Genomic DNA, 6,559 nt, shown 5'->3' on the forward strand with positions numbered 1-6,559 from the left:
AAAAAGTATAATAAACTCTAGGATCAGTAAAATATATATATTTTCCTAAACATTGAAATTTATAAAATTGATACATTTTTTCTTATTTTCCTACATTCCTAATGACATTCTTAATTTGAAATCACTTTAAACTCAAGAAAATTTTTACAAAATTATAAAAAGATCACAAATAATTTATGACCCCTATCCTCATTTCAAAAAGGGACATTCTCTCAATCTCCGGACAAAAAATTCTCTAAAAATAATGAGCAATTATATCCTAAATATGAGAATAGTTTGACAGTTTTTTTTAACCTCTGACAGATCATAAAAATGACAAGAATAAAAAAAAATAATGAAGTTATTCCCAAAAGTGATACTACATTAACATGGTTACTTTATTTAAACCAGTGAAGATACAGATATTTGTCCATACTGGTCAACAAGCTTTCTGATCTTCCCTATGAAGAATACTACCACCTATGCTGGGACGATGGACCTGAATGTTGTTTTGAAGCTCCTCTGGTCTGGAATCTCTGGCCACCTAGCCAGTTCTTCAGCTTAGTTAAGAGATGAAAATCACTCAATTCAAATGGCAGTCGATCATTTCGATTACACTTCCATAAACTGCTGGGTTATAAAGGCACTGTGAGAGCTTAGTCATGACTGATTTTCATTTCTTTCCTGAAATGAAGAACTGTCCAGGAGGCCAGAGATACCAGATAAATCAGGAGCTTCAAAACAATGACCAGGCTTTTGCATCTTTGATGGCAAGATCCTTCAAAGAAGGAATCAGAAAGCTCATACACAAATGCCCGTATTTTCACGGCAATTTTGTCAAGAAGTAGCCATCTTTGTAAATAAATTCATTCATGAACTTTTGACAATAAATTCATTTTCTTATTTTTCTTTTTTAAAGTCCAACAGAGATTTAAAAAAAAAAGAATTCTTATAATATTTCAGTATTTGAACTTAAACACTTAAGACTTTTACTGTAAAATTAAACAGTAAGTATGTCCTTAAACACTTGATTTTAATGGATTAAATGTATCCATTTCAAACACTATTCTAATTTGTAATTACTGTTTACTTCAATTTTAAAAATACTAAATAAAATAAGACAGATGACTATAAAAAGCACAGTTTATCAAGAAAAGTCCCAAAGTATACATCAGCATAACCACCTAAGTAATCAAATTTTCTAAACGCACTATGCTCTGCCAAACATGTATATAAAAATTCTTTAGTTTTAACAAAGAGATGTTGTCATTTTTGCATGCCTGCTGTATTTCAAACATCAGATGCTTTTGAGAGATAAATCCTGATATTTTTTGTCCTAAACTCAATTTTAAAATATGCAATTGTAGGACTTTGCTACAATGGAAGAAACTGCAGTAAAAGTTTGGAATTCTCGTGAAACATTACCTACCATCCGTGAAATAAGATCAAAACCAGATAACATTACCTACACGAAAAGCAGCAGTATATAAATAAATGGCATGTCAAAATAAATGATATATTCTGATGTAAAGAAATTATACATACTTTATTTTATTACAATCCCAGCTTACTAGTTTAAATTACAAATTTCCAGAAGAATACACTGAAGGGGTCCTGAAGAGGACCTGCCAGATCCCTCAAAGGTCATCATTGTACCTTAAACATTAAAAAAGGTAATTTAAGTAATTCTACTAAACATATGGCAATTGAAACACTCCTATTTCATTTTTGTTAATAGTCAGCATTTTACTACAATAATCAGAAATAAAAGTACTTGCTAACTGATAATTCTTTGGTTTAAAGAAGTATCTGAAACCATACTTTAACAAAAGAACAACTAAACTGAAAATTTACAAATGTTTAATTAGATCTTTTGGAACCTGGACACTGACTGTTAAGGATAAAAAAATACTCACAGTTTTTGAAAGATTCCGAGAAGCATTTTTGGATGTACCAAGATACATGGCATCTGCAGAAGAAAAGCCAATGAAAAATTTATAGGGCATATGACATCTAGACATAAATCCAGACATCATAAAGCATTATTGGAAGTATTCAGATAAATAGGCATCCAGAAATCATAAAGTATTATTGGAGGTATTCATAAAATTGGCATCTCAATAAAAACTAATTTACAGAACATATATGTTTCCAAATATCCTAAATTTTATGAATGCCCAAAGATTGAGATGACTGGTCACCTACAACTTCTAGTAATTATTAGATTCACCTGAAATTTAAACTTCTGACTAAATGAATAATACATGTTTCTCTTTTCCTCAAAGCAGTATCATTGGACAGTGATTTTAAACCAATGACTGTGCACTTACTGCAAAAGAGTTCCAGCAATTTAATTTTTCTTGGGAAAGTCACCAAATTAGAATACATGTGTAAGGATGGAGGCAAAAGACTAAAATTTATAATTTATAAATAAACAGAACATGCTCAGCATTAATTTCAACAATATGGATTTGCATCACTGGAAGTGAAAATGACCAACAAGTTGAAAATGAACAGAATCAGATATACAGTGGCCAGTGGCATAAAGAAGGATATGCAAAGAATACCGTCACATAAGTGTCCTTCAACTACATTTACATGTTTAAATTTAAAAGAAGACAAATTCCTTTATAAATACTCTCTCTAATATATATATATATAAACTATAATAAAATATGATGGCTACACTAAGAAATAATTGACAATTTCAAAACTGAGTACTCCAAATTTTGTTCTCCCCCTAAGTTCACCTCTTCTTCCAAATTTGAGATCTTTCCATAATCATATGATCCTTACATAAGGCTGCTTGCAAAGAAAACTAAAACCTAAAATTAATGAATCACAGCTTAGCTGTACATATGCACCTGCCTAGTATAAATACTACTTCGCAAGCAATTACGTAACCTTTTCTCAACTTCTGATCTGCAAAACATCTCTGTGCTGCTATCATGGAGGTAAGAAAGGGAGGAGGGGCCATTCCGCGCTAGAAGTGAAGCACTGCTTTGAAGCTTGGGTCACCAGACGGGGTGTTTTTTGTTTACATTCAGAAGCTCGCTTGACAAAATTCTGATAGTATTTCGACACACGACAGTTCCATAGAAATCGAAAAAGGGACACTCTCGCATGAAAGAAACATTCATAGTGTGATGGATAATAGCAATTTGTATAGTTTACTGACATTTACGCAAAAATCACATCTTTGTTATTTTTTGATAACTAACAACAGCGATTTTGATTATGAATTTGTTTTATAAAATTCTAAGCTGTTGCACTGCAAAAATATAGATTTTAAGAAAATTGCTAAAAGAGATCTGCCAAAATTTATTTTCTAGAAGATTTGAAAAGTTTGAAACTTGATGGCTAAATGTAAATATAAAATTATGTATGTTAAAATATTTGTAATTAGGCACATAGGTCAGATTAAGTTTTTATTAAATAGAGTAACGTATGCAAGGGCTATCTGCCTAAAGAGAGAGATGCCATCGTGGGGGAATTTTGAAGAAAAACTGACCTTTAAGTGGGTATTAAAAATAATACTTATAATTTTCATTCAAATTATATTCATATATATTTTTTATGTAAAACTTTTGGGTGTATGCTAAATTAGTGTAAATTACTTTACACGAAAAATATAGTGAATGCACAGAAATTAAAGATTTGCACATGCCGGAAATGATAAATAGGAAATATGTATGGGTATTTATGCATGTACTTGCAAAAAGCATGTATCTGCCTTTGACAAAATACTTAAATATTCATTAAATTATTTATAAATGTATTTGAAATGAAGAATTTATTCACTTATAAACAACTGTGATAGTACTGTGAAGAAATCTAATGATTAAATGTATCTAATTTATAATGATTATAAATGTTATCTAAATATATAATAACCTTAATATTGAATTGTAAACATAAATTGAAATCCTGTTGACAAATACGTTATAAAACTATTTAAGCAAGAATTGTTCGTATTGGAAATCAATCTGTTAAAAGGTATTGTAAAGCAAATGCTATGAGATGCGCACTTAAGAACGTAATAGAGTTTTTGAACATGTATTGTTGAAATGAAGGGTAAAAAAAAAAAATCTGATAAGTATAATTAAAAGAATTATTCCCTTTACATTTTACATTAACTCAGTTACAAGTTTTAAATAATACTTAAAAAAAAAAAAAAACTTATTTTATTCCCTTTCAGAAATGTTCAGAGAAAGTCAAATACTATTTTCCTAATAATTCTCTAATTTAAAATGAACCGAATAGAGCATTAATTATAAATTGACTTACATTTTTCGATTTAAAAGAAGCCAAAAAATCATGTCATATTTAAGAAAGTATTTTGGGAAGAAGCTCTATAAATAGAAAAGAAATAATGCATAATTTTAATATTAATAATACAATAAACTTTGATCTTAATTTTTGTACCTTAACCGAATAAAATCGAATTACCTTAATTTTTTTTTTTTTTTCTAATGTAATTAACGAAAACTTGTGAAAATATTTCATTCAAATTAATCCATTCTGAGAAAACTGTCCTGTGAAACGTATAGCATTTAATTCCGTTCAGAATGAAATGTTGTTTAAAAATATGTTGTTTTCACATACTTAGGACTCTGAAGTGTTGTAGAAAAAGAAAATATATACATTTATATGTATATTTGCGACGTAATTACAAAATATTTACACCCGAACGCGTCAAATCCCATAGAACTCAATGGTAAATGACCCAATGTTTTGGTCACCACGTAGATCGCCGGTGCTTCAGAGCAGGGTACGGAGAAACTTGTTTAGGGCGACTCCTTCTTACTTCCTACCTCCATGGCTGCTATGCTTAGTTCTCCTCCTTCGTTCATTGCCTAGAATGACATGATGTTGTTTTAAACCATGTACACTATGCAGAAAAAATCGGACAGCTTTATATCTCCCATTCTACTGGTCCAATCGACGAAATTCAATTTGCGTTTTTCATGTCTCGAAAGCGCAATTTAGGATATGCAATAGATTTATATATAGCATTGTTCTAATATAGGTATTTTGACATAAATCAGGCTTTTTCTGAAATGACATGCCAATTTTTTTCCATATTTCAATTCTAGGACTCAAATTATGCCAAATTGCCAAGTTTTGTAAAAATCGCACAAATTGAAAAAATTAGCTGTCAAAATTTTAGCTGCTCAGTGTTAACTGAATTTGATATATATTTATTAATACCTTTTTTTTTATTAAACTTATTTGATTCTTCCTTTAATATTTCAAAATTTAGGTTCATTCCAAATAAAATTTGCCTAAAATTATCACAAATATTTTTATAAATGTGTTATTTCTAGCTTTGCAAATTAAATTAGGATAATTATTACTCTTGACCAAATTAAAAAGTAAATATGTCAGGAATTGTAATTACTAAAGGTTTCAGTATTAAAATTTAAAATATAAATATCAAAGTTGCTATCAGAATGTATAAACAATGAATACTATCATATAAAATTTTTAAATTTCGTAGATACGTATTATTAAAAATGTTCAAAGCCAGCAATAGAAAAATACAGTTTTGAATTCCATATACGTACGTTAATTTATGCTTTTCTGAATATACTGCATATATGCAACTATGATGTAACAATTAAATGCCCACTATTTACATTCGCTTTTCTGATTACAACAATAAAAACCCTCATAACATTGTTTTCACTTTGAAATAACCCAATTGAGTTTCTTTAAGAATTACATTCTATCACATGCGTTAAAGATAAATTATTCAACGAAGTTCAAAATTTTTGTTTATTCAGTTTAGAAGGATTCATCCACAAAATAATATCCCTCAAACAACGAAAATAAACAGCACCCTAAGTTTAGATAAAAAAATATGCCTCTAGTGCGTATATATTACAAAAAATATAGCTTGAATTCAATTTATTTAGTAGAACATATTGAAATCACTAAAATGCATCAAATGTCCTAAACACACAATAGAAGATTATGAAAGCTACAACAGTTCTTAAAAGATATACATATATATAAAAAAAACACAGCATTCAGACCTCAAAACGCAAATTATTAGACGAGAGCATTAATTGAATTTCACATTAGCTAATTCTCTGTAACATACAATGCCGCTAAACTGTCGGCTTAAAATTAACAGAGTCGTTCACAAAAGAACCGTATTCAATCTTTCTCGTAAGACCGGAAACTAGAGAAATTTGTTTCCTGTCTCTCTTTCTCTAGGCCCCTCCCCAAAATAAAATCTTCTCATTCGTTTAGACTGTTTTTGTTTTTCAATTATCAAGAAGACTGTAATAAATGGAATAAGTATTAAACTGCTACTAATTATAGCCTAATAATTACTACGCCAATAACAGTAGCATAGTTTATGCAAACATATGAGTAATACTAAAATACAAATTATTTCGATACAAATAATAGCAGTATGCAAAGAATATCCAGTTTGGTTCTTAGCTAATCAAATCATTTTGCATATATATTTTTGTTCTCTTGGCTGACATTTTTAATGTAAAGAAACAAGACTATTTGCAATGCTTTTGCAGACGATCATGGAATTTGTTTCTCTGGGTTTAAATACCTA

The 6,559-nt window shown here is 29.3% G+C and overlaps 1 protein-coding gene across 2 annotated transcripts in view; it reads right to left on the reverse strand.

Moving 5' to 3' along the window:
• Nucleotides 1–6,169, reverse strand: part of Cdk8 (cyclin-dependent kinase 8) — a 69,147-nt gene extending 62,978 nt beyond the window's left edge. The window contains exons 1-3 of one of the 2 annotated variants that reach the window (XM_035369076.2): nt 6,018–6,131; nt 1,896–1,948; nt 1,525–1,635 (exon numbers count right to left, since the gene is read on the reverse strand). The gene's annotated coding sequence lies outside the window, so the exon portion shown is untranslated. Of the gene's footprint in view, nt 1–1,524; nt 1,636–1,895; nt 1,949–6,017 lie in introns of both variants that reach the window. The other variant, XM_035369075.2, reaches the window with a different exon arrangement.
• Nucleotides 6,170–6,559: the final 390 nt, after the last annotated feature.

This window comes from Stegodyphus dumicola, chromosome 3, assembly GCF_044657685.1.
Source record: "Stegodyphus dumicola isolate Sdum_Otavi_A_Nest chromosome 3, ASM4465768v1".
Lineage (NCBI taxonomy): Eukaryota > Metazoa > Arthropoda > Arachnida > Araneae > Eresidae > Stegodyphus > Stegodyphus dumicola.